This window comes from Agelaius phoeniceus, chromosome 27 (assembly GCF_051311805.1).
Source record: "Agelaius phoeniceus isolate bAgePho1 chromosome 27, bAgePho1.hap1, whole genome shotgun sequence".
In the NCBI taxonomy this organism is placed as follows: domain Eukaryota; kingdom Metazoa; phylum Chordata; class Aves; order Passeriformes; family Icteridae; genus Agelaius; species Agelaius phoeniceus.
Genome location: NC_135291.1, coordinates 45,632 through 72,804, shown reverse-complemented (window position 1 = coordinate 72,804; position 27,173 = coordinate 45,632). Strand labels below are relative to the sequence as shown.

The window sequence follows — 27,173 nt, the reverse complement described above, 5'->3', positions numbered from 1 at the left end:
TGCTTTAAAAATAGAAAAATTAAAAATAACAACTAAATAAAAATAAAATTAAATAAATAAAATAAATGCTTTAAAAATAGAAAAATTAAAAATAAAAATTTAATACAAAACAAAATTAAAAAAAATAAATGCTTTAAAAATAGAAAAACTAAATATAAAAATTAAATAAAAAATTAATAAAATTAAAAGGTTTAAAAATAGAAAAATTAACAATAGAAATAAAAAATAAAAGTAAAAAATAAAAAAAGGTTTCAAAATATAAAATTAAAAATAAAAATTAAATAATAAAATTACACAATAAAAAAGCTTTAAAAATAGAAAAATTAAAAATAAAAATAAAAAAGAAATAAAATTAAAAAAATAAGTCCTTTAAAAATAAAAAAATTAAGAATAAAAATAAATAAAAAATAAAATTTAAAAATCAAAAACTTTAAAAATAGAAAATTTAAAAAGTAAAAATTAAATAAAAAACAAAATTAATAAAATAACTGCTTTAAAAATAGAAAAAATAAATATAACATAAAATAAAAAACAAAATTAAAAAATAAATGCTTTAAAAATAAAAAAAATTAAAAATAGAAAAATAAATAAAAAACAAAATTAAGAAAATAAGTGCTTTAAAAATAGAAAACTTAAAAAAAAAAGCTTTAAAAATAGAAAAATAGAAAATAAAAACAAAAAAAATATTTAAAAAGCTTTAAAAATAGAAAAGTTAAAAATTAATAAAAAAATTTTAAAAATCAAATAAATGCTTTTAAAATAGAAATATTAAAAATAAACATTCAATAAAAAACAAAATTAAAAAATATAATAAATGCTTTAAAAATAAAAAAAATAAATATAAAAATTAAATAAAAATTAATAAAATAAAAAGCTTTTAAAATAGAAAAGTTAAAAATAAAAACGAATTTAAAAAATATTAAAAGAGCTTTAAAAATAGAAAAATTAAAAATTAAATAAAAAAATTTAATAATCAAAAAAATGCTTTTAAAATAGAAAAATTAAAAATAAGCATTCAAAAAATAGCAAAATTAAAAAATATAATAAATGCTCTAAAAATAAAAAAATTAAATATAAAAATTAAATAAAAATTAATAAAATAAAAAGCTTTAAAAATAGAAAAATTAAAAATAAAAATAAAAAAATAAAATTAAAAAAACAGTTTAAAAAGAGAAAAATTAAAACAAAAATTAAAAATAAATTTTAAAAAATAAAAACCTTTAATAATAGAAAAATAAAAAATTAAATATAAATATTTAAGAAATAAAATAAATGCTTTACAAAAAAAATTAAAAAACCAAAAAGGTTTAAAAATAGGAAAATTAAAAATAAATAAAAAACAAAACTAAAAAAATAAAAGCTTTGAAAAAGAAAAATTAAATTTAAAAATTAAATTTAAAAAAATTTTAAAAATCATATAAAAAGCTTTAAAAATAGGAAAATTAAAAATAAAATAAATAAAAAAATTTTAAAAAAGAAAAAGCTTTAAAAATAGAAAAATTTAAAAAAAAAATTAATTAAAAATACATGAAAATCAAAATAAAAACTTCAAAGTGCTGTCAAGTGCCGTAAAATTTATATAAAACTGTCGTAAAACTGCCGTAAAGCACGACTGTCGTAAAAGGTGCCGTAAAGCGCGACTGTCGTAAAAGGTGCCGTAAAGCGCGACTGTCGTAAAAGGTGTCGTAAAGCGCGACTGTCGCAAAACTGCCGTAAAGCGCAACTGTCGTAAAAGGTGCCGTAAAGCGCGACTGTCGCAAAAGGTGCCGTAAAGCGCGACTGTCGTAAAAGGTGCCGTAAAGCGCGACTGTCGTAAAAGGTGCCGTAAAGCGCGACTGTCGTAAAACTGCCGTAAAGCGCGACTGTCGTAAAAGGTGCCGTAAAGCGCGACTGTCGTAAAACTGCCGTAAAGCGCGACTGTCGTAAAACTGTCGTAAAAGGTGCCGTAAAGCGCGACTGTCGCAAAAGGTGCCGTAAAGCGCGACTGTCGCAAAAGGTGCCGTAAAGCGCGACTGTCGCAAAAGGTGCCGTAAAGCGCGACTGTCGCAAAAGGTGCCGTAAAGCGCGACTGTCGTAAAACTGCCGTAATGCGCGACTGTCGTAAAACTGCCGTAATGCGCGACTGTCGTAAAACTGTCGTAAAAGGTGCCGTAAAGCGCGACTGTCGTAAAAGGTGCCGTAAAGCGCGACTGTCGCAAAACTGCCGTAAAGCGCAACTGTCGTAAAAGGTGCCGTAAAGCGCGACTGTCGTAAAACTGTCGTAAAATGTACCGCAAAGCGCGACTGTCGTAAAAGGTGCCGTAAAGCGCGACTGTCGTAAAACCGCACCTTTTACGACAGTCGCGCTTTACGACACTACCTTTTATGGAACTTTTACGGCAATTTACAGCACTTTACGGATTTTAGTTTGGTTTTTAATTATTTTTAATTAATTTTTTTTAATTTAATTTTTATTTAATATTTTTTTAACTTTCCTATTTTTAAAGCTTTTTTTTAACCTTTTTTTAGTTTTAATTTTTATATTTTAGAGCATTTATTAAATTTTTTAATTTTCTTTTTTTTAATTTTTAGTTTTAATTTTTATATTTTTGAAGCATTTTTTAGATTTTTTAATTTTTATTTTTATCCTAATTTTTAGTTTTGAGGTTTTTATTTTTAAAGCTTTTTTTAGATTATTTTTTATTTAATTTTTATTTTTGATTTATCTATTTTTAAAGGTTTTTGTTTTATTTTTAAATTTTTTTTAATTTAATTTTTTTTTATTTTTTTTAAAGCATTTATTTTTTTAAATTTTATTTTTTATTTTTTAGTTTTCATTTTTTATTTATAAACTATTTATTTTATTTTTTTAATATTATTTTTATTTCATATTTATTTTTGCTTTATCTATTTTTAAAGCATTTATTTTTTTTAGTTTTTATTTAATTTTTAATTTTTGATTTTTTAATTTTTAAAGCTTTTTTTTTTTTTTACTTTTTATTTACTTTTTATTTTTGATTTTTCAATTTTTAAAGCTTTTTATTTTTTTTAATTTTATTTTTTATTTAATTTTTTGTTTCAATTTTTTTTTAAGCATTTATTTTATTTTTAATTTTATTTTTTATTTCGTTTTTTATTTTTTGCTTTTTCTATTTTTAAAGCTTTTTTTATTTTTTATTTAATTTTTTGTTTTAATTTTTCTATTTTTAAAGCTTTTTTTTATTTTTTAACTTTATTTTTTATTTCTTTTTTAGTTTTAATTTTTTATTTTTAAACTATTTATTTAATTTTTTAAATTTTATATTTTATTTCATTTTTATTTTTTGCTTTTTGTATTTTTAAAGCATTTATTTTATTTTTTTTATTTTATTCCTTATTTAATTTTTATTTTTGGTCTTTCTATTTTTAAAGCTTTTTTGTATTTCTTTTTAATTTTTAGTTTTAATTTCTTTTAAAACATTTATTTTATTTTTTAATTTTATTTTTTATTGCATTTTTAGTTTTAATTTTCTTTTTTTAAACTATTTTTTTATTTTTTTAATTTTATTTTTTATTTCATTTTTATTTTTTGCTTTTTCTATTTAAAGCATTTATTTTATTTTTTTAATTTTCTTTTTAATTTAATTTTTAGTTTTGATTTTTTTATTTTTAAAGCATTTATTATTTTTTATTTTTTATTTAATTTTTATTTTTGGTCTTTCTATTTTTAAAGCTTTTTTGTATTTCTTTTAAATTTTTAGTTTTAATTTTTTTTAAAACATTTATTTTAATTTTTAATTTTATTTTTTATTTCATTTTTAGTTTTAATTTTTTATTTTTAAACTATTTATTTTATCTTGTTAATTTTATTTTTTATTTCCTTTTTATTTTTTGCTTTTTCTATTTTTAAAGCATTTCTTTTATTCTTTTAATTTAATTTTTATTTCATTTTTAGTTTTATTTTTTCTATTTTTAAGGCTTTTTTTTATTTTTTAATTTTAATTTTTATTTCATTTTTAGTTTTAATTTTTTATTTTTAAACTATTTATTTTATCTTTTTATTTTTATATTTTATTTCCTTTTTATTTTTTGCTTTTTCTATTTTTAAAGCATTTATTTTATTTTTTTAATTTTCTTTTTTATTTAATTTTTAGTTTTGATTTTTTTATTTTTAAAGCATTTTTTATTTTTTATTTTTATTTAATTTTTATTTTTGATCTTTCTATTTTTAAAGCTTTTTTTATTTTTTATTTAATTTTTAGTTTTGATTTTTTTATTTTTAAACATTTATTTTAATTTTACTTTTTATTTATTTTTAGTTTTGTTTTTTCTATTTTTAAAGCATTTCTTTTATTTTTGAATTTTATTTTTTATTTAATTTTTTAGTTTTGATTTTTTTTATTTTTAAAGCATTTCTTTTATTTTTTTAATTTAATTTTTATTTCATTTTTAGTTTTAATTTTTCTATTTTTAAAGCATTTCTTTTATTTTTTATATTTTTTTTTAATTTTTAGTTTTAATTTTTCTGTTTTTAAAGCTTTTTTTTTTTTAATTTTCTATTTTTTTATTTTCCCATTTTTAAAGCAGTTATTTTATTTTATTTTATTTTATTTTTTATTTAATTTTTATTTTTAATTTTTCTTTTTATAAAGCTTTTTATTTTATTTTATTTGGTGCTGTCCAGACCAACTCAAGCTGGTGATTTTGGTGGTGTTTGAGGGTCTTGCAGTTACCCCGATTAATAGGTAGAGATGATGTTTGGAGGCCACAGTGTTACAGGTAGGGGTTAAACAGTTTTTTAGGGTCTTTCAGGTGATTTTTCAGGGATTTTTAGGGATCTTTTAGGGGTTTTTTTGCAGGAGTTTTTTAGGAATTCTCTGGAAATGTTTAGGATACCTTTAGGGCTTTTTCAGGGCTTTTAAAATAATTTTTAGGGTGTTTTAATGACTGTCTTACCGGGGCGCCCCAGCCACCCAAGCCACCCCGTGCCAGTGCTGCGGCGCTCCAGCCCAGCCTCTCGTCAGCGCCGCCCGTGGTCTCTTCCCCTCTCCTGCCGCAGCCGCTGCATGACGGGCCGAGCTGCGACTTCCCCACCGCACCCTCCCGCTTCAGAGCTGCTGGATGGCGTGGCTCCGCTGCCTCCTGCAACCACGGATGTCCCGGCATTCCCTTCCACGGCCGCAGCCGCAGCCCCGTTCCCGTTCCCGCAGCTCCGCCGCCTCCCGCGCCCCCCGGCCCGCCCGCCACCATGATGACTGCCCGCGCCGCGGCAGTGACGGAACCCACGCATGCGCAGTTGCTACAACCCCAGCACCAGCGATATCACTCCATGCCACCTCATCGAACCACAGCGCTGCTTCCGGGATCAGCTGCACGCATGTGCAGTTCTATCTCCATGGCCCCGCCGCCACCCCCCCACTGCTTTCACCGCAGCTCTGGTACAGCCCGGTCCCGGTTCCGAGCCGCTGCGTGCCTCTGTCCGGCCACAGCCGGCATCCCTGTGCCCTGTCACGCCACTTCTGCCGCCACTGCGTCTATACACGGCACCACAGCAGGCGAAAACTGCAGCACCTTGCATGTATCCTTCCGCGCCTCTCCTTCTGCCGGGCACCGAGAGATCCCCCTGCAGCGCGTAACCCTGAGCAACCGATACCTGGTGTGCCTCCGCGTTTTCACCTTCACACTCCTAGCACCCAGTGGGACTACTTTGTGTCACGATTCATCTGCACAGCCACATCCATGCACACAAACCGGGCAACGAGGAGGAGGAGGAGGAGGAGGTTGGAATATGACAGCTGCTTTAATAAATACAGGACAGACAGAGAATTATTTTGCCCCTGCAAATGCCAGCCCTTTGATCCCAACACAAAAGAATTTCAAAAAAGAACTGTTCCCAAATAGCTCCAGAGTCCCCTCAGTGTTTGGGACAGATTTCTTGACCCACAATTAGACAGTAAACCCTGAAAATTTGCCAGCATTAATGCCAAAATTAGAAAACTCACAAAAATCTTTTGATAATTTTCACCTAACAGACTGGTGTGAAAAACGCCAATCACTTGCTTTTAAAATTTTTGAAAGTTTAATAGTAATAAAATGGTTATAAAAATAGTAATACAATTGGAGTAATAATAATTTGGACAATTTGAATTAGGACGATATGAGACAACAAAAACAAAGAGTTACGGACGTCTGGGTACCTTTTTCTGGGCAGCACAGGCCCGAAAAAGGACCCCCGTTAACAAAGGATTAACCCTTAAAAGCAATAGCCTGTTGCAGAGTCATACACTTCATACATGGTGCATAAATTCCATTCAAATACAGGATTCTGTCTGGTCATCATCCACTTCTTCCTTCTAATCCTAACGGTGCCTTGGAGGCAGGAAGAAGTTTGTTTCTTCTGATAAGAGGGCAATAAATTATTTTTCTCTGAAAGATCCAGGTGTCCTTTGGCCGCTATCTCGCTGCAAGTCCTTTCTTTAAAAAAAGTATCTTACATAGCATCGTTTCTATATTAACAGTTTTTGTAACCTAAAACTATATTTAACACACTACTTAAGAGAATTAATACAGCATTACTTTCTAACACAACACATATAATATTCATTTTAATATTTCCAAAAAGCCAATCATAAAATACCTGCATTTTTCACAATCCCCACTCTTATTCTTTGTAAATCCTTTGGCTTGAGCAATATTTCTTATCTACTTGCATCTTCTGGACTATGCTGGCAAAATAAAACAGGGGATTACACAAGGAAGAAATATAAAACCAGTTGTAACACATAAAATGAAAGACCTTAATTTCTTCTAATACATTACCCTACCAGCTAGGTTTTAACATTGTTTTCTAATTTTTGGACTGGTACCTCAGTTATTATATGCACATATATATTTTTTTTCTTCTTTGATTTCTTTTGCTTTTTCTAGAATGACTTTTCTGTGCTCATCAATTTCAACAATTTGATATATTAAACTTTCTACAAACACCCCCTTCTTTGGCCAATAAATAGTCTAAAGCCAACCTATTCTGATACCCTACAGTTTTTGTTTGGCTTAGCTGACTTGATAATAACTCCAATGCCTGGGCAGCTCCATTTGCTATCATTTCTATAACTGCTTGGAGTCTTGTAATACGACTCAATAGATAATTTGGGGTCAATACAGAGTTCAATTGCTGTGCTGGTTTTACCTTTTTGTTTATTATTTGTTTTTTTTACCAAATCTTCTTGAACCATATCTTCAAGATTAAATTTAAAACAAATCCATCTCTCTCGTTTTAGACATTCAATTCCAAATCCATTACCACATTTTCCTAAGTTTCTTGTAATCCAATAACTTACTCCATTTTGCCTACAGGTTCTTAATTTGGATGGGTTATAACAGTGGCTGTTGACATAGGTATGTGTAATTAAAGAGGAACTTTGGTTTCTTTCCACGTGATGCTTTCTGCAGCATTTGTGACACAATCTTGCTGGTATCCCAAAAGGGAAAAGAGAACAAATGAGTGCCAGAAGCAGGAATAACAGAGGTCCAGTATGGCTTATACTCCCACCTCCCAGGCCTGTGAGGTTGCAACCCACAGCAGGTGTATTTGATCTTCTCGGTGGCAAAATACAGAGGCCAATCTGGTCGTGCCCTCTATTTCCTTGTCACTTTCTCTCAACTAATTTCCAGGCAAATTGGTTTTGACACCCTTTAACTGTGTTCTCTTACCGTTCTTCAGGTATCTCTCATTCACCAGGCACTAATAATTCCCATCCACAAAGCTAAGTTATTACTTTAACACTTTTTGCAATAAGAGCATAAATGTTGTGAACTTCCATACTAATTATTCTCACAATTCAAGCATTTACTTATAACCCAGCTAGCATGTCCAGTATTGGAATGAATCAAATAAAGTTTACTGATGGAAATGGTAATTCCCCTTCTCCCCTGTACAATTCTCAGGCTAAGGTCAGAACACAAAAACAGTCTTGATCCTTCTGTCTGGAGTATTCCTCCCCTAAGGAGATGTTTTATTCAGGCAAGACCAGAATAAAACCAGGCAGTGCTTGAAACCAGTGGCATAAGCGTTGTCTTAATTCTTAATTCTGTGTTGTTCTTTGTACATTTCTTGGATCATTTGCCTTTTTCGAAACTATTACCACTCAGTCCCCATTGGAAAGTCAGTTTGGTATCACCCGGTTTAAATGCGATAGTCCATTCCTCAGGTTTCTTCACAAGTCCTTTGATTCTGCTGGCATGAATTCACCCTCTTTCCGTGATTCTGATTGTTGCTTCAGTAGTACCTGGATAGGACTTCTTAATAGCATAGTAATAAAAGCAAGATAATACTGCATTAACTTTTACCATTCACTTTTCTTCCAAACTTCCTGGGTTTAGCTAAAAGCTTTTTCCACAGCAGCCTCTTCTTCTTCTATCCAGCTGTGCTAAGAGCTGCAGAGGCAAATTCTTCTTTTTGTGAGTTACAGTTAGTTAAATAGGAAAAGCTAGACCAATTTTAACACGAGATGTATCACATCTATTGCTTTTTACTTTTTGGGCAGCATTTTATTGTTTTAGCCTGACAAACCCATTCTTCAGGAAAAAAAAACAAACCAAACTTCTTTTTAACAGCAAACAAAACACACAAAAGAAAAAACCAAAACCCTTCTTACTTAAGAAAAACAAACCACTTTGTGAGGTTTGGAGAGTCAGCAATCTCTGCTTTGATTTTATCTTTTAGTGCTAGCCCCCCTCCTGCTCTTTTCACGGCCTTGCTGTCAATGCCGTGCTGCCACTTCGCTGCAGGGCCGGAGCAGGGGAGAACAGCCACGGGCATGGGGACCCTGGGGGCAGCCTTGGGTCCCTTTTGCCCTCTCTCTCTCTTCTTCTCTCTCTTTCTCTTTCCTTCTCTCTCTCGGCCCACTTACCGGGGCCGACGCAGCCATCCTCGACTCGGGACCCCGGCAGTCTGGGAGCCCCCCCGGCAGTTCCGCCACGGAGCCAGCCCGCTCCTGCCCGGCAAACCCGTGTGTCCCCTGCTGCCAGCACCGCCGCCGGGTCACCTCCATGGATCGGTGCCTGCCGCAGCCCCCGAGACCCCGCCGCTCATAGGGAGCGGTCAGACACCTCCCAGCCTTGACAACCCCAAACCTGGCGTCCCCAGGTGCTCCTGACATTCTTTTCCTTTCTCTAGTCAACTTATCCTCTTTTCCCTTCAAGGAGAGCCCATTCTGCTAAACCCTTTCTGGACCTCAGTTCGGCATTGAATAACCTCCTAACAACCGTGTGTTGAGACACTTCCCTGCCTTTCATGCAAAAACCCCGCATTCACACTTCTGCTCTCTTCTAGCACCAAGATGTCATCACTTCACATTCTAACATCTCAGAGTTTGCTAACCACCTCCCTACTTCAACTTCTCTCTTTCTTCTCTTCTTACCTGTTTTTTTTGATTCAACACACCTCAGACGGTATGAACTGAACCTAACTAAATTACTTCCAAAAGTAAGCTTACAACTTTCTTTTACTAGGATTGCAGTAGCTGTTAAATACCTACTGGCTAGCTGTGGCTTACTGAGTCCAACATCTTTGATATATGAGCTACTAGATATTTTTTTACTCTTCCTTAGTCTTGAATTAAAATTTTATGAGGTACTCCATTTTCTGTATTTATGTATAAATGATAAATGTCTTTTCTTACAGAGGTAAGCTTAAAGCTGGTACTTAGGCTAGTTTTAACTTAACTCTTTTAATTTAACAAGATCTTCTTTGGTCTGTTTTATATCATCTCCTTCTGTCCGTTTTTTTCATACACAAATTTTGCTACTTGTGCGTACCCCTCAATCTATAATATTTCAATAATCTAGGAAATTTTCTGATCTCTCTCTTTGAAGAGGGAGGGAGAATGAATAAAATTCTTGCAATTTTCTCATGGTTGGTTTTCTAGCTACTTTTATTTATTAAGTGTCCAAGATATTTTACCACTGGGTAGTGAGTCTGAGTTCTTTTATTAACTTCCCTTAAATTTTGTACTAGTCTGTAACTCCCATCAGACTTTACTGGGGGAATAGGGATATTATGAGGAGACATACAAGGTTCTAATGCCCCATCCTTTATTAGTCCTTCTATTACTGGCTTCAAATCTTCCCGTCCTTCTAAAGATACAGGATACTGACGTACACGTACGGGACAATCTTCTCTCTCAATTGTAACCCTTATGGGGTCGATATTTAATCCTCCCCTATTTCCTTCCCCACCTCAAACTTCTTTGTTGTTTTTTTTCTTCATCCTCTTTTAAATAATTTTAAAACTCTAGCTGTCATTTTCCCATTTTCTGATATAACTCCTATTCTTAATTGCACTTGTAAGACTCTTTCCAATAAATTGCTACCTGCCCCTGGGACCAATAAGATATCTCCCATGCAAATTTTAGTTTCTTCCCTCAATTACTACATCTTTAATGACCAGAAATGTAAAACTTTCCCTCTTTGCCCCTGTTACTTTCACTCTATGTTTGCTCACACTATAACTTTTTGGAATGTTTAACAGGCAGGTTCTCTCTGCCCCTGTGTCTATTACAAATTCCAATTCTTCTTCTTGGGGACCCACTTTTAAAGTTATCACAGGCTCCAGATGGTATTTGTTCCCCCCAGAAAATTAGAGCTTATGACCTCCCTATTCCTCCTCTGTGCCCATCTCTTTAAAGATTTTCAGATCTTCTGCTTACTTAGGACCATTTTCCTATTTCTCTTAAGTTTGTTTATCTATTTAGATGCAGTTTATTCTTTCCCCTCGAAAAGCTGTCCCTTAAAAACTTTTTCTTTTTCCCCTGCATTTCGCCTTTGATATGCTGTCTCATTTATTCCTTTGATTATGTAATTACAATAATTATTCATGTGTTTACTCCCCTCCTCGTTATTTTTACCCCACTCAGGAGGTACAGCTGGCATTTTGTCTTCTCTGGGGGTCCCCGTAGATTATCTTTTTTCCTAAGCTTTTATTTCAGCTGCTCTGATTAATTGCCTTTCTTCCTGAGAAAAATATTATTTTCATTACAGACCACATCTCTTCTGAAGTATAAATGTTTGGACCTAAAAATTGGTCTAATTGTTCAGCTATGCCTATGGGATCCTCCAAATATCCCTTTTATTTATTTCTTAAAATTTCAGACCTCAGACGAAGTCAAAGGAGCATTTACAAACCCTGGTCCACCCCCTCCTATGGGAGCCTCTTTTAATGGAAATAGACTAATCCCTTGTCGAGGTTTAGGGCAAATTTGGAGGAGAATTTCCAAATTAGGGCTCCTCCAGTAAGCAAACCCCCACAGGCCCTCCCCGCAACCGGTTCGGGAAGGATTCCTCAGAGAGGAGTGGAAAGAACCTGTTTATTTAACAAGCACAGCACCCCTCAGCACACAAAATGAACAATACCGGATGGCACTGCTCTGAAAAAGATGAAAAATTCAGAAAGTCTCTCTTGGGGGGTGGTCACTCTGTTCTCAGTCCCTCCGGCGCTGGGGCTGCTGCTGCAGGCCAGAAGGTGCAGGATCTTGGTGCTTCTCAGGTCCCAGTCCGGAGCAGGTTCGAAATGATCCGAAAAAGGAAAGGAGAAACTGTCCAGGAAGAAATTGGACAGTTTAGCTAAACTAGCCAATGAGCAAAAGCAAGCAGAAGCGAAGCAAGCAAGAGCGAGAGAGCAAAAGCAAAAAGCAAAAGCAGCAAAAGCAAAAGCTGCAGTCTCTGTGTCCCGCCAGGCTGATAAGAAAACCAAAACAAAACTTTCCCTCTTCAGAGCCGGTCTTAAAGGTACAGAACATAATATCCAACATTCACAGAACACATGAATGGGGATACAAGCATCATAACGTCACCCTAGGACATTCCACCCCTTATCCCCATATCATCAACATACTACCACACATCATGCATTTATTCACACAAAATTTCCATCTGCTCCCCCAAAATTTACAAGCAATACCCATCATGCCCTCATCACATCCCCACACTGGACCACTGAATCCAGGCCCTATACTACAGAGCGGCAGGATTTCACCCCTTTCACTTTACTCACTCAAAGCTCCATCTATCACTTGCTCAGACCTTCGACACTTGCACATCTCCTTCTCCATCTTTCACTTGCCCAGACCTTCATCACTTACACATTTCCTTCTATCTCATGTCTGTATGGTGTAATGTACAGACAATGGCAGTAACATCCAACGAACAGTGATATTGCATATCATTCTCACCCCACAATCAGATCTCCCTGAGGTACACATCGTGTTGTTCCATCTCTTTGCATTATCCACCATGTGCAACCTGGTCCCTGAGCAAAGACAACCCCACAAATGGGTTTGTCTGTACTCAAGGCAGAATTGACCCACACATTCTTCCCTAACAAACCTCTGACACGTACCACTGGGACTTTATCTCCATCTATTACATTCAGGGACTCAGACCAGGCAGGACCTGCTCGGTTGGTGGAACCTCGGGTGTTAACTAACCAGGTGGCCTTTGCTAAATGCTGCTCCCAATTTTTGAAAGATCCCCCACCCAAAGCTTTCAGCTGGGTTTTTAGTAGTCCATTGTACCTCTCCACTTTGCCTGCAGCTGGTGCATGGTAGGGGATATGGTACACCCACTCAATGCCATGTTTGCTAGCCCAGGTGCTGATAAGGCTGTTCTTGAAATGAGTCCCATTGTCTGACTCAAGCCTCTCAGGGGTACCATGTCTCCACAGGATTTGCTTTTCCAGGCCCAGGATGGTGTTCCGGGCAGTAGCATGAGACACAGGGTAGGTTTCCAGCCATCCAGTCGTGGCTTCCACCATGGTCAGCACGTAGCGCTTGCCCTGGCGTGTCTGGGGCAGTGTGATGGAGTCAATCTGCCAGGCCTCCCCATACTTGTACTTGGACCACCGCCCACCGTACCACAGGGGCTTCACTCGCTTGGCCTGCTTGATGGCAGCACACGTCTCACAGTCATGGATAACCTGTGAAATACTGTCCATGGTTAAATCCACCCCTCGGTCTCTTGCCCACTTATAGCTGGCATCTCTGCCCTGATGGCCTGAGGCATCATGGGCCCATCGAGCTAGGAATAACTCTCCCTTGTGTTCCCAATCTAGGTCTATCTTTGACACCCCTATCTTTGCTGCCTGGTCTACCTGCTCATTGTTTTGGTGCTCCTCATTGGCTCTACTCTTGGGGACATGGGCATCTACATGGCGGACTTCCACAGGTAGCCTCCCTACCCTGGTAGCAATATCTTTCCACTCATCAGCAGCCCAAATTGGTTTTCCTCTATGCTGCCAGTTAGCCTTTTTCCACTTCTCCAGCCATCCCCACAGAGCATTGGCTACCATCCATGAATCAGTGTAGAGGTAGAGCTTTGGCCATTTCTCTCTTTCTGCAATGTCCAGGGCCAGTTGAACGGCTTTGAGTTCTGCAAGTTGACTTGATCCACCTTCTCCTTCGGTAGCTTGTGCAGCCTGTCGTGTGGGGCTCCATACAGCTGCTTCCCATTTCCTGTTCATCCCTAAGATGCGACAGGAACCGTCAGTGAAAAGAGCAGAGCGTGTTTCCTCTGCAGGCAGTTGGTTATATGGAGGAGCCTCTTCAGCCCGTGTCACTGGTTCTTGCTCTTCATCTGTGACACCAAAATTCTCACCTTCGGGCCAATTTGTAATTACCTCCAAAATCCCAGGGCGATTCACTTTACCTATATGGGCGCGCTGATGATAAGAGCAATCCACTTGCTCCATGTGGCACTGGTGGCATGGTGAGTGGAAGGAACCTTGCCTTTGAACATCCACCCCAGCACCGGTAGTCGGGGTGCCAGGAGGAGTCGCGCTTCTGTAGCAATCATCTCTGAGGCAGCTTGGACTCCTTCATAGGCAGCCAAGATTTCCTTCTCTGTGGGAGTGTAGTTGGCCTCAGAGCCTCTGTAGCCTCGACTCCAAAATCCCAGTGGTCGACCCCGAGTCTCCCCAGGCACCTTCTGCCAAAGGCTCCAGGACAAGCCATGGTTCCCGGCTGCAGAATAGAGCTTGTTCTTCACATCTGGTCCCATCCTAACTGGGCCAAGAGCTACTGCATGAGCGATCTCCTGCTTGATCTGGCCAAAGGCCTGTTGCTGCTCAGGGCCCCAGTGGAAAGTGTTCTTCTTGCGGGTGACCAGGTAAAGAGGGCTCATGATCTGACTATACTCAGCAATGTGCATCCTCCAAAAGCCTATGGCACCTAGGAAAGCTTGTGTCTCTTTCTTATTGGTGGGTGGAGACATTGCTGTGATCTTGTTGATGACGTCTGTAGGAATCTGACGCCGTCCATCTTGCCACTTCACTCCCAGGAACTGAATCTCATGAGCCGGTCCCTTTACTTTGCTCTTTTTAATGGCGAAACCAGCTCCCAGGAGGATTTGGATGATTTCCTTTCCTTTCTCAAACACTTCCGCAGCTGTGTTCCCCCACACAATGATCTCATCAATATATTGCAGATGTTCTGGAGCCTCACCTCTTTCCAGTGCAGTCTGGATCAGTCCATGGCAGATGGTGGGACTGTGCTTCCATCCCTGGGGCTGTCGGTTCCAGGTATACTGCACTCCCCTCCACGTGAAAGCAAACTGAGGCCTGCATTCTGCTGCCAGAGGAATGGAGAAAAATGCATTGGCAATGTCTATAGAGGCATACCACCTCGCTGCCTTGAACTCAAGCTCGTACTGGAGCTCTAATATGTCTGGCACGGCAGCGCTCAGCGGTGGAGTCACCTCATTCAATGCACGGTAGTCCACAGTCAATCTCCATTCTCCTTCAGATTTTTGCACAGGCCAAATGGGGCTGTGGAAGGGTGAGTGGGTCTTGCTGACCACCCCTTGGCTCTCCAGCTCACGGATCATCTTATGGATGGGGATCACAGCATCTCGAGTGGTTCTATACTGTCGTCGATGCACTATGGAGGTGGCAATTGGCACTCGTTGATCTTCTCCCATCAGACATCCTACTGCAGATGGATTCTCAGACAGCCCAGGCAAGGTGTTCAATTGCTGGATGCCCTCTGTCTCTACAGCAGCTATCCCAAATGCCCACTTGAGTCCTTTTGGGTCTTTGAAATACCCACTTCGAAGGTAGTCTATGCCCAAAATACATGGGGCCTCTGGGCCAGTCACAATAGGATGTTTCTTCCACTCATTCCCAGTCAGGCTCACATCAGCTTCCACCAAAGTGAAATCCTGGGATCCCCCTGTCACACCAGCAATAGAAACAGACTCTGTCCCCACGTCTCGACGGAATTAATGTACATTGCGCGCCAGTATCAACCAAAGCTTTATGCTCTTGTGGTTCCGATGTGCCAGGCCAACGAATCCACACAGACCAGAAAACACGATTTTCCCTGGCCTCTACCTGGCTAGAGGCAGGGCCCCTCTAAGCCTGGTTATCCTTCTTTCCCTGGGCATATGTCTTGGATATTCCTTCAAGGGGATCAGACGTGGCATCATCAGCATCATACCTGGCGGTTCGGCTACGGGCAACTGGAGCTGCTTTCTTCCTGGTGGCTTCCTTCAATTCACGCACCCGTCGTGCCAGAACAGCAGTAGGTTTTCCATCCCACCTCCTCATATTTTCTCCACAGTCACGCAGGTAGAACCACAGCTCTGTTCGTGGGGTGTACCTTCTCTGGCCATCTGGGGAACGTCTGCCTTGGATACCAGAACCTCTGATCTGTACTGCCGAGATTTGGAGAAGGTCTTCTTTAATCTCCTCTCTGAGCTTCTTATGATTCTCCTCTATCTTATCCTCTAAGTTCTGCAGACGTGTTTCTACCGCTGCAATTCTGGCATGTGTTGGGCCACGCACAGCATCTGCATATGCTCGGAGCTTCCTTGCCATATCCAGCACAGTCTCGTCCCTCTCATCCCGCTTCATTATGGCTAGGGCATAAGCATATTCGTGTGGCCCAAGTCGCACAAGTTTCCGCCACATCACAGACGTGCGTGGCACCAAGTCTGGGTTCCTAGTTGTTACATCATCTGCGAAGATAATCTCTGCCACTGCCATCTCTCTCAGGCGTTAGATCCCTTGCTCTATGGTCTTCCACTGTGTTTGTTGCATATAAAATCATCTGCACACAGGTATCTTTGTGTGCAACAGTTTCCAAGACCCGTGCCCAGAGGCTCTGAGGGTTTGCCCCCCTCATCATTCCTTGGTCGATGACAGGATCATGTGACAGGGATCCCAAATGCCTCGCTTCCGTGCCATCCAGGATTGTAGCCTCGCCTGCAGCATCCCAGAGACGGACTAACCAATGAATTATGGATTCATCAGGTCGTTGGGTGTAATCCTTCCATAAGCCACGAAGGTCCTTCAGGGAAAAGGACTCAATATTTGCATCTGGTCTTGCACCTGCTGCTTTGACTCCTGATTTTATGTCAGGAGGCATTGAGGTTCCTTCAGCTGCATCATCATCATCATCATCATCCACTGGTCGATTGGTCTTGTCCATGCATTTCCCACTTCTAGTACTGGTAGCAGCAGCCATTGGTTTAGCTGCTGGCTCAGGCTCACTGTCTGGTTTGGCTGCTGGCTTTGAGCCTGTGTTGTTGGCTGCAGCCTGAGTGACTGGGACAGCTGCTGATTTATCTCCCTGCCCCCCTGCCTCCGTCTGCTGTCCTACAGTCTCCAACAGAGTGCGATAAGCATATGCCAGGGCCCAGCTCACTGCAATGACCTTTCTCTCCTTAGGCTCATCCTGGTATTTCTCTTTCAGATATTTCCCCACCTCAGCTGGGTTCTGAATTTGTTTATGGGGAAAATCCCAGACTATAGGGTCGGAGAATTCCTTCAGGATTTGGCCCATTTCCTCCCATTTCCCACACCACTCAGGATGTTTCACACCTGGGTCTACTCCTGAGTCAGGGGTCTCATCAGCCCGTCTAGAAATCTCAGCCCTCATTCTGGAGAAGCAGCAGACTGTATAGAAGAAAGTTACCAGATTGAATACAAGAAAGATGGTTTCTCTAACATTCAGGGGAAACTGAACATCCTTTACTACTGATGCAACCGATTCATAGGAGAAGGAGGAAAGCAAAGGCTGAAAAGCCTCATTCCCTGCTGCTCCTCCTCTAACAAACTGGACGAATAACCATTGCCAAGAACCATTCATACCTGGAGCAGACCCCAACATGTTTATAAACTTCTTGCACATCATTGCCATCAAGCCCAGCAGGATAGCTATTCTGGTCACTGCCCCTCTGCTGTAAAAACTACGTATGAGGGACAATACTAGAACTATTTCAGGATAGAAAAATAAACCTAGGGACCACAGAGGTATTAAAATCTCGAAAACCCTAGGGACCAGAAGCACATGCAAGCCTTCACCCCAACACTCATCATGAATTCAAAAAGCATGGCTATTAACTGCATCAAACAAACAGAGAGTAATGGCAACCAAAATACCCTCAAAACAGGGTTTTTCCACTCACTCTCTCGAGCCCAGCGTTGGGCACCAAGATTTTGTCGAGGTTTAGGGCAAATTTGGAGGAGAATTTCCAAATTAGGGCTCCTCCAGTAAGCAAACCCACACAGCCCCTCCCCCCAACCGGTTCGGGAAGGATTCCTCGGAGAGGAGTGGAAAGAACCTGTTTATTTAACAAGCACAGCACCCCCCAGCACACAAAAGGAACAATACCGGATGACACCGCTCTGAAAAAGATGAAAAATTCAGAAAGTCTCTCTTGGGGGGTGGTCACTCTGTTCTCAGTCCCTCCGGCGCTGGGGCTGCTGCTGCAGGCCAGAAGGTGCAGGATCTTGGTGCTTCTCAGGTCTCAGTCCGGAGCAGGTTCGAAATGATCAGAAAAAGGAAAGGAGAAACTGTCCAGGAAGAAATTGGACAGTTTAGCTAAACTAGCCAATGAGCAAAAGCAAGCAGAAGCGAAGCAAGCAAGAGTGAGAGAGCAAAAGCAAAAAGCAAAAGCAGCAAAAGCAAAAGCCGCAGTCTCTGTGTCCCGCCAGGCTGATAAGAAAACCAAAACAAAACTTTCCCTCTTCAGAGCCGGTCTTAAAGGTACAGAACATAATATCCAACATTCACAGAACACATGAATGGGGATACAAGCATCATAACGTCACCCTAGGACATCCCTTTATGCCATTCTTTTTGGATTTTTATCTTCTATAGCTTTTCTCCGGTATTTTTAGGAAGAATCAGGAGAGGGCTTTCTTTTACCTGAACTTTTAGTGTTTCGATAAGGTGATTCCTTTAGAGAGTTCCGCTGAGCAGCCGGAGCTGTGGTTACCAAGGGAACGGAGCTCAGGGCAGGACAGGGGAACTCGGCACAGCTCAGGGTCTGGATGCTCCAAAGGCGGGGTCTGCAGGGGGAATCGCCCGAGGGGATCGGCACAGCTCAGGGTCTGGATCCTCCAAAGGCGGGGTCTGCAGCCGGGATCGTCCCAGGGGCTGTTCCGGTGCAGACCGAGCTGCAGCGTGGATCGGCCCCACGTGGCTCACGGCGGCTGATCCGGCAGAGACCAAGCCGGCGACTGACCCCGGCTGCAGCGGCGGGAGCCGAGCAGAGTCAGGGCAGCCGGGGATGGGACAGACGGGACGCCCCCTCGGTGCGATCAGCGCGGTACCCACGGTGCACGCGGCAGGACGGACCCCCCGCCCCTTCCGCCAGCACGGCCAGCGGAGCGGCCGCGGGCCAGGCGGCCGGGACCGGGACAGACAGACCGGGCCAGACGGACCAGGCCAGATGGCCGGGACCAGGACAGACGGGCCGGGACAGACGGGCTGGGGCAGCCGCGAACAAGTGGGGGAACAAACAGGAATGGATGAGGTAATATTTCGTTCCCAGCCTTATACTTTCCCCGTTTTTCTTTTATTGCCTTTAAAAATGTTATTCTCTTACAATCTCCCTCCTGCCCAGCATGTGGCATATCCTTTTTTTTTTCCTGGATTAAACGGTTTTTACAAATAAATCCAGAGTTTACCAAAGCAAACTTCTGCTTGGATACTTCGAAATGGTCGACGAGTTAACTCATGACCTTCTCATGTTGTTTTTCTCACCACCCTTTTATTTATCCTTTGGCAAATTATACATCTTTCAGTTACTTGTGTTCCTACTCCAAAAATCGCAATGCATCCATAGTTCCTTAAAAAAAATGATCGCACAAAGCCTGAGTATCCCACTGGGCGTTTTGATACATGTCCTCTGCTATTCCCTAGTAAGCATTTTATTATCTGTCTTCCATCAAGATGTTTCTATTTCCCCCATTTATCTCTTTCGCCACCTATCTTGTTTTAATTCGCCTTTTTTTTTTTGCTTCCCTAAACTTTGGAATTTCCAATTTTTCCTCATTTGGAGTTAATATTAACTCTTTCAGCTCCATTTTCTGCTGCATCTTTAGCTTCCTGATCTGCCAAATTATTTCCGGGGTCTTTACCCTGCAAATGCCAACCCTTTGATCCAACATAAAAGAATTTCAAAAAAGAACTGTTCCCAAACAGCTCCAGAGTCCCCCCAGTGTTTGGGACAGATCTCTGACCCAAAAAGAGACACTAAACGCTGAAAATTCGTCAGCATTAATCCCAAATTAGAAAACTCACCAAAATCTTTCGATAATTTTCAACTAGCAGACTAGGATGAAGTCAGAGGCCAGATTTGCAAAGAAGAAAGTCTAAATCCTCTAGCTATGCCTGTGCCATTCAGCCAGCAAGCCGCCGGTCCTAGAACACGGGTGGCTATCCCACCTCATGAGACAAAAGAATTGCGAAAAGCAATAAGGGACGTGGTATCTGCTCCCCATATTTTAAGCAACTGCTGAAAAGGACAGTCCTGGAAGGACATACACTCATACCAAATGACTGTAAAAATCTTGCTAGTATAATTCTCACAGACTCACAATATACGCTATGGGAACTCAAATGGAAAAGACTGCTCACAGGGGTACTAGCCACTTATAGACAGAGTACCGATGCAGACCTTCGTACCCTTGTCACGTCTAAGCTGACTGGTGACCCTCCTGATGATCAGAATGATAATCGAGTGAATTTACCCAAAACAGCGTTAGATGACATTAAAAAAGATGGCTCGCAGAGCATTTTTGCAAATTGAGCCTGCAAGAAGTTTTGAAATAGCCTATACTCTGATTAGGCAAGACTCGTCTGAACCATAAATGGTAACGCAATGGTAACGCATTTGTGGGCCGGGTAACGCAAGGAGCAGAAAGACAATGCGGTGATGATATAGCTCGCCCAATCATGATACGGGACATTATTGAAAATAATGCCAATGCAGAATGTAAAAGAGTTATCAAAGCCCTAGGAAAAGACAAACCCACAGTGCCTGAAATGATGGATGCCTGTAACAAAATTGGGAGTCCACAGCAAGTGGCAATTATCCAGGCAAATGAACTTGGAAAAACTCTAGGAGAAAAAATTGAAAGGGCTCTTACAGCTCAAGCAGCGCAAGCAGTCGCACAGGCAGCACAAACAGAAGCTTTACCTGTCAATCAACCAAAGACGAATGTCTGGGTCGCTTTAGCCAGGTCTGCAGGCTCCGATACCATCCGTCTATCTGACACAAGCCCTGACAAACCTTTTTCAAGCTGTCTAGTTGGAGTACCTTTCCCAAAGGGTTTTGATAATGTTACTCCTGATAAATATTGGCCATATGATGATCATCACGTATCTCCAACTCCCAGCCAGAAACACCAAACTTACATTGATAATTCTAAAGCTGATAAATCTGACCTTCAAGAGCTAGAAATCCTAGGCTCATTAACTATGGGTACCTGTTACCTCTTTCATTTCCTAGGAGAAGACGGCCCTCATTTAAAGGTTACGCCATATCACCCAGCTTATAGCAATATGACTTCTCGTCTCCGTCCGTCCCGACCGTGCTACCCCCCAATGCTCCTACAGGTAGAAACTCACTCACTAGCAGGAAAAATCCTTCCAATGCATTTTTTCTATTTTTATCCTCTGAGTGTCCAACTTCTTTTGCTAAATTTCTACAGATTTGAGCTCAAATTACCATTTCTGACCAGTGCAGAGACAAATGATGAAACATTCCTGAGTTATTCTTACTCTTCATCTTATGGAAGTACCAGCCAGCACTAAATTTGCATGATCTAACCAAAGTAGACATTTCACAGAAAAGCACTTTCTATAGCAATATTGAAAAACTATAGATTGAGGTAAAACCATCAAGTTTCTGGCCTCACTGGTGCAAAGTCACATGTTGTTTGAAGAGCATCCCACTGAATTTTCTAAAATGTGTGAATGTGTCATCTGGACCACAGGAGATAAAGCAGGGTTAAAACACTGAGCAAAACTGAAGTTAACAAACACAAGGTTCATCAACCTTGCAATAGAAGCTTGCAGAAACCTTTCAAGGCTCATCCAATAAAGCCCCGTGGCACTTTGTTCTTCCCCCTCCTCCCAAATCTCCATCCGTCTGAGCCAGCATCAGCAGGGAATTTTGCAGGGAAGCTTGCCAGATAAAATAGCTATATCATCTGCCATTAATTTTAGAGAGTTCTTCAAAAATAGGTTAAAAATTATTTTATCTATTATTTTTTAGCTGTGTCCTAAGTTAGGGATGGGCCGAGTCTTGTGTCTTTGTCTCATAGAAAGGTGGTTCATGTGTCCTTTAATATCATATGTGCAAATATTTCCAATCTGCATTCTGCCTTATCAGAAGGCTAATCAACTGCTTTATTATACTATATTACATTACATCTAAACCCTATCTGCCAAGTACTCAACCCCGCACACAACTCATGACTGTCACCCAACAGTCCCGACACGCACACACACTTGGCCCCGACAGGCCAAGGAAACAAAACACCATCACTTTGGGTAAACAATCTCCACGTTGCATTCTACTTAGGCACAAACACAGGCACAGCAAATGAGATAAGAATTGATTTTACTTCCTCTGAGGTTCAGAGAATGTGAATCCCAGAAATATTCTTGGGGAGAATTGTGCCTTGTTTTTCTCTGTGAAGAGAAATGCGGTGACAGGTGCACCCTTGCCTCCAGGGCAAAGAATCACGGAATGGTTTGGGTGGGAAGGGACTTGAGGTTTATCTTTGATTTATCCAACACTTCAACAGGCAAGAGGGGGTTCATCTGCTTCAGAGCTGCTTGCTTTTCTCACACCTTTCACAAGCAAAGCCTGAAGCAAACCCTCCCAAGTTGACCTATCGACCAGGGGACCCCTCAGCACTCGGCAACAGCTGCCGGCAAAACCTCAAACTTTTACTCACACAGGGACGAGGCCGTGCACTCGGTCGTAACCCAGATTCTCTTTTTCCCACAGAATCCTCGAACTTCCTTTGTTCTCTCTACAGGCCTTTTTGTAAGCACACCGATTAACAGACTACACAAGTTTCACCAGCAGACTTCAGCTAAATGCAAAATTGGTTTCTACCCCAAGTAAAATTTCCAACCCCCTGTCTCACCTGCGATGTTTGGAATTTTAGGAGGTGGCAGCCCACTGGAGATCAAAGGTCCCAGGCAGGGTGCAGGCCCACGGACACAGATGCCATCCCTTTTCCAAGGGAAACTAAACTCATCACCCCAGTTCCCTTACATCAGTTTGCCGAAGACGTTCACTGCTCCCAGGTCACTCAGAGTTCTCGTTGCTGCAGACTCGGTCTTGGAGTTACGGAGTTACGCCTCCTCCTAACACTCACCTCCCCACCTCAGCCCCCTGCTGCTGCGTCCCCTTCTCCGCCCCTAACCCTACTCCATTTTCCAGCCTGCCCTTGCTCCATCCCTCACTCAGGCCTTAACCCGTCCCACCACACTTCCCGCTCCATCCGTTACTTCACCCACCGCCCACCCGTGAGTCCCCTGCAGCAGCACCCAGGAGCCCGAACCCTCGGAGGACGGCGCAGCTCTCGCAGCAGGACAACACCCAGGTGAGACAGGCAGGGACAACGTCTGTGGGCTGCAGGGTGTCACAAGGGGCTGCGGGCTGAGGGGAGGGGGCTGGAGGGTGACACAGAGGATGGGGGGAGCTGAGAGGCAGAAGGGGGCGTTAGGAGCAACTGGGGGGCTCCAGGGTGGCACAGAGATGCTGAGAGGCTGGGAGCGGGGAGCTTGAGGGTAACAAGAAAAGGGTGAGGGGGAGCAAATGCCTTGAGGGGCAAAGTGGGGGCTGCTTGAGGGTGACAGGTGAACCAGCGCTCACACCACCCCTAACCTTACCCTAAAAACCACCCCTAACCAGGTGGAGAGTGCCCGGTGGAGGCCAGGGGGCCAAGGGACAACGTCAAAGGTCTCGGGGTGGCACACAGACATTGCGGGCTGAGGGGCAAGGAGGGGGAGGCTTGACAGATGGAGAGCTCACACCGAGGGTTAGGGGTACAAAGGACACAGGGTACCAGGTAGGGTTAGGGTACAGGTGCAGCAGCCCTCAACCCAACCCCAAGGTCACCCTAAAGAGCACCCCTAGGACCCCAGTTTTCCCCAACAGCAGCACAAGGCAGTAACCCCAATGCTGGGACAGCCCCAGAAGTCTCCCAGCAGCTGCAGGCAGCAACTCTAATAAAAAGGTAGCAATGATGTTTGTGGTCTAGAGAGTGACAGGTAGGAGTTGGGGGCTGAGCAGTTTTTTAGGGGTTTTTTTAGGGTTTTTCTCACGGCTTTAAAAGGATATTTTAGGGCTTTTTTGGAGGAGTTTTCCAGGAATTTTCTGGGAACATTGAGGATACTTTTAGGGCTTTTAAAAGATTTTGTTAGGGTATTTTAAGGGCTTTCGTAGTACTTTTAAGAATTGTTTGGGGGGGATTTGGGTGTTCTTGGGGCTTTTTTAGGACTATTGAGGGTATGTGGAGGACTTTTTAGGGCTAGGGTATTTTTAGGGTTTTTGAGGGAATTTTTAGGCTTTTTTAGGGTCTTATCAGGGCATTTTAAGGATTGTTGGGGTATTTTTAGAGCTCTTTTGGGACTATTTAGGGTATATTTAGGGATTTCTAAAGGTTCTTTGGGGATTTTTAGGGGTTTTTTAAAAGTATTGTATTTCCAGTGTATTCTAACAGCATTCTGAGGCTATTTTTAGGTTTTCATGGGGTTTTTAGGACATTTTGAAGATTAGGGGCTTCTCAGGGAATTTTTAGGGTATTTTTAGGGTTTTTCATGGCACAACACATGGAGGCTGAGGGGCAGCTTGAGGGGCACTGTGGGGGCTTGAGGGTGACAGAGGCTGGGAGCTGAGGGAGGAACAGGGAGAGGGGACAGTGGGTGACACACAGAGATGCTGAGGTGGCAAGGGCAGCTGTAGGGTGACACAGAGAAGCTGGGGGCTGAGGGGCAAAGGAGAGGGGTCAAGGGTAACACACAGGAGGTGAGGGCTGGGGGGCAGAGGGACCGGTTGAGGGGTAAAGGGAGAGGGCTTGAGGGCTGGACAGTCCAGTGGAGATCAGGGGTACAGGGTACAGCGGTACCACCCCTCACCCCAGCCCTAACCTCAGCCGAAGCAGCCCCCCTAAAAACAGCCTTTTCCCCCAACAGCAGCACAACCCAGCAACCCTAACAGCGAGACCAGACAGCAACCCTCACACAGCAGCACAATGACAGAACCCTCAGAGGACAACAGACCCACTGCAAAAAGGTAGGGACGACATCTGTGGGCTAGACAGCAAGAGGTAGAGTTCGGAGACTGAGCATGTCTTTGTGAGGCTTTTTTTCCGGGAGTTTTAAAGGTATTTAGGGGATTTTGGAAGGGACATTTCTGGGACTTCTTAGGGTATTGTTGGGGCTTTTTCAAAGCCATTTTATGAGTCTTTATAGCATATTTGGAAGATTACGGTCAGGGTCAGAGGAAACACCCTCAGAAAAGGCAGAGTTTTAGGACTGCAGCAGAATGCTTGAAAAAGGGGCCAGCGGCGGCACAGCGGGTTGGGTCCCACGCTGCCAGTCCGAAGGTTGTAAGTTTTAGACCCAGCTAAGTTGTTGTGGTTAGGGTTAGATGCTCTCAGCTTTGGTCTGGGAGAACTTCTGCACAGAAAAACTCACCCCCCGCGTCTCCCAACGCCAGTTTGCAGGAGGTGCTTGGCACTGCCAGGGCAGCCCGAGTTCTCGACGGGGGCAGCTTTGCTCCCCGAGAAATCCTGCGCCGGCCCTCTTCCCCGTAAAGCCAAACTCACCCCCGCTGCGCGTCGACGTCCGTTCGCAGGAGGCACGTGGCCCTCCAAGGGCGGCAAGAGTTCTCGGCGTTGGCAGCCACGGTCTGTGAGAAATCGTTCTCTGCGGTTTTGGAGGCGGAATCGCAGTTTCGGCCACGGGCACACAGAGAGGAAAGACGGTTAATTTCCTTAGAAAGGAAAGTCTGGCAGCCCATGGTTTAAGGGGCAGACGAAGGGCTGTGCAGGGGAAGGAACTCCTCACAGGACCTTTCTTCACCTCAAGCCCACTCCAAGGTCTAGCAGCCCCCGTGTGCCCAGCTGCTTTCAGAGGGTTACCCAGGCACACCCGCACAGGGAGCCGCTAGTCCAGAGGGGCTAACAGGGGCATCCCAAGGGTCCCTCCAGGAACTTCGGTCGGAGCATCCAGCACGGACTAGGGAGCAGCCGGAGCCATCCGGGCACGGAGCATCACTTTGAGAAAATGCCAAGGGAAGAGCCCTTTTGCCAAGGGGCAGCATCTGAGCAGGCCAGGCAGCATCTGGGGTTCCAGGAGAGGGCTTTCAACTTTCCCCTTTTACTGTGTCAGTCCCTCCCCAGAGCCCCCAGACCCTCCACAGCACTGCCAGAAAGGAGAGGGGTTATTAGGAGAAAAAGGGTTTAGAAAAAAGGGAAAAGGCTTCCTTTTCCTTTATTTTTTGTGTTCCAACTGGGAGGGACTCTGCTTCCCCTGCAATTTTAGTGGTCTCAGTTGAAAGAATCCCTGCCTTTTCTATGCTGTCAGGGGTGTTAATTGACAGGGAGTCCTCATTTTCTATTATTCCCCAGTCTACATAGAAGGGGAAAATCTTGACAATGTTTCTTATGGGTTTGAATTAAGGGTAGCCACCCCCTTTTTATTGTCCTGAGGCCTAAATTGAGGAAGAAGCCCAGCTGTACCCTCCATCTTAAGAGTTTGAACTGAGGGAAAAATCCCTCTTTTTTCATCCCTGGAGAGATTTAAAGAGAGAGGAAAACCCTTCTTTTTCCCAGAACTTAAGGAGAATAAATTAAAGGGCAGAAGCTATTTATTTGCCATTGTATTAGTTTCAGTAGAGGTAACTGCCCCATTTCCTCTGTTTAAGGGGTTCACTGGAAGGAAGCTCTGCCTTTTTCAGCATTTTAAGTGTTTTAAACTACATTTCACGGCCCTTCTTTCTGTGCCATAGCACCAAGTATCTCAGAGCAGGGTGAGCCTGGCATGCACTTAACCCTTACACTGCCTGGGAAGCTTTTATTTGTCTTATTTTTACTTACAATACAGTTAGGCCTAATTAGAGGCCCCAAGGAGACTTAGACAATTTTCTCCACCCAGCTTAGTCACACGTGAAATACTACTTAATAGCCACTAAGGAATAATTATGAAAGTTAACAGCAAATTACCAATTTACCTAGTTATGCTGTCTAAACAGAAACTTTTATTTCTTACCAGTTTTCTGCCCTTTTGCTCCAAATAGTTGTTGCAAAAAAAGAAAGCGCTGTTATTTTTCTGGAGAGTTTTCTTCTATAACAAGCCCTTTAGCTCCCCTTGAAATCAAATCAGAGAAGCCAAACACCTGCAGGCACTCTGAGGGTTTTTATACCCGGTGGGATTGGCCCCCTCCCTTTTCCTGGGTGCCATGGGAACAAGAGGCGGGCACCATCAGGGGTATATTAACCCCAGCCTTTGCTCAGGGCCTTCATTCCCCCTCTGGGAGGTGCTGGGATCAGAGCTCTCCTCTCATTTCAGGTAAGAGGCTCTTTCAGCTTGTTTCCAGCAGGTGTTTCTGGGCATCTGAAGCAACAGAGGCTTTGAAGATACTGTGAAGAAAACAGCCTAGAATACAGGGAGTATTTAAGTTCACAATTTTGGGTTTTGTGTTTAGGGGTGGTAAAGTACATTTGTAATTTCTGGTTTTGTTCTTATATTGTTTTGTATTTTTTTTAGGAGGAGCGCAGCTTCCAGAGGCTCCAGGTCGTGTCAATTACAACACTTTTTTCAGCAGATTCATCGTGTCACAAGAGGGATCTGCCCAGCGTCCAAGATGATGTTTGAGATTGAGGCTTCAGGTGAGTTGAGGATTGT

General features: G+C 41.9%; 1 long non-coding RNA gene across 2 annotated transcripts in view; it reads left to right on the top strand.

The window, feature by feature from the left end:
• The window catches only part of LOC143696002 (uncharacterized), a 38,846-nt gene that overhangs the window by 7,290 nt on the left and 4,383 nt on the right, over positions 1–27,173 (top strand). The gene's annotated exons all lie outside the window — the stretch shown is intronic.